The sequence below is a fragment of the Rattus norvegicus genome, chromosome 5 (genome assembly GCF_036323735.1).
Source record: "Rattus norvegicus strain BN/NHsdMcwi chromosome 5, GRCr8, whole genome shotgun sequence".
NCBI classification, from domain to species: Eukaryota; Metazoa; Chordata; class Mammalia; order Rodentia; family Muridae; genus Rattus; species Rattus norvegicus.
Window position 1 is genome coordinate 60,340,135 of NC_086023.1, and position 1,408 is coordinate 60,341,542.

General features: G+C 39.9%; 1 non-coding gene across 1 annotated transcript; it reads right to left on the bottom strand.

The window, feature by feature from the left end:
- Positions 1 to 857: 857 nt before the first annotated feature.
- LOC120103221 (U6 spliceosomal RNA) lies at positions 858 to 964 on the bottom strand. The gene has a single exon (XR_005505311.1). It is a non-coding gene; the product is annotated as a U6 spliceosomal RNA (small nuclear RNA).
- Between the last annotated feature and the right edge of the window lie 444 nt (positions 965 to 1,408).

A 1,408-nucleotide genomic window follows, 5' to 3' on the forward strand; every position in this document is an offset into this window, starting at 1 on the left:
CAAGCACCATGTGATCTTACTCAAATGTAACGTCTAACAAACCTGGTTTTGTGAACGTGTAGAATGGGGAAACACCAGGACTGAGAGTAGGTTAGAGAATGTTGACCAACGTCACAAAATTCTTTTTTTTTTTTTTTTTTGGTTCTTTTTTTTCGGAGCTGGGGACTGAACCTAGGGCCTTGCGCTTCCTAGGTAAACGCTCTTCCACTGAGCTAAATCCCCAGCCCCTACAAAATTCTTTAGGAGAACAGTTTTCAAGACCCACTATGCAATGAATAATGATGCATACTTCAAGTTTGCTAAAAGAGTATACAAGGTGATATTTGTGTTAACAAACTTGACATAATCATCCTAAAAATACAAACGTATTCTAAAATAAATTTCTCTAGTTGTTACTCAGTGAAAAATTTTAAATTTTCAGTGATTTCAAATGACCGAAATGTTTTCTCATAACTCTTACTTTCTAATTTTAAAAGATTTTGTGCTTTGACGTTGTTTGAGATGGGGGTCTCTGTGTTGGCCAGGTTGGTCTTGAACACCTATGTTCAAGCAATCTTGCTGCCTCAGCCTCAGTAGTTCTGAGACCACAACTGTGCATCACCATACAAACTTCAAGTTTATTTTTTGAGCAAATGGTCAGCTAGTGTATTTAAAAGTTCAGAAAGTGGGAAAGAATGAGTAAGCATATGTAGGTGAGCATTGTCCCTTCCTCAGTGCTCTGAAGGTGCCTATTGTCTGCCTTAGTGACACACAATGCCACTAGTTCTTTATGTGTATACCCTTCTGGAAAGATTTCACAGATACAAAAGCAGTTTGGGCCTATAGGGAAAAAAAGACAATTATTTTCCCCATTTTTCAAAATTATGGATTGTATCACAATTTTATATGTCTTCCCTGCTCAGGGGCTATGCTAAATTTCTTTGCATTGATCTAGTTTTAATATATGTGCTGTTGAAGTCATCACTTTTCCCCATTTTTATACAAATGATTGTACCTTAGTCACTCTTTTCTTGCTGTGATGAATCAGTAGCACCATGGCAACTATTCTGAAAGAAAGCATTTCATTGGGGGTTTGCTTACAATTTCATTATCATCATGGCAGGAAGCATGGCAGTTGGGAGAGAGAGAGAGAGAGAGAGAGAGAGAGAGAGAGAGAGAGAGAGAGAGAGAGAGAGAGCACACGTCATGTCCTGACATGAGCTTTTGAAATCCCTGACACCCAGGATGCTGGCCTTGAACTCTCAAGCACAATCCTGCCCCAGCCTTCCAAGCTACTGAGACTACAAGCGTAGTCTCACCTCGCCCGGCCGAGTTTTTGAAATCCCAAAGTCCACCTCTAGTGACACACTTCCTCCAACAAGACTACACCTACTCCAACAAGCCCACATCTTTGGATCCTTCTAATTTT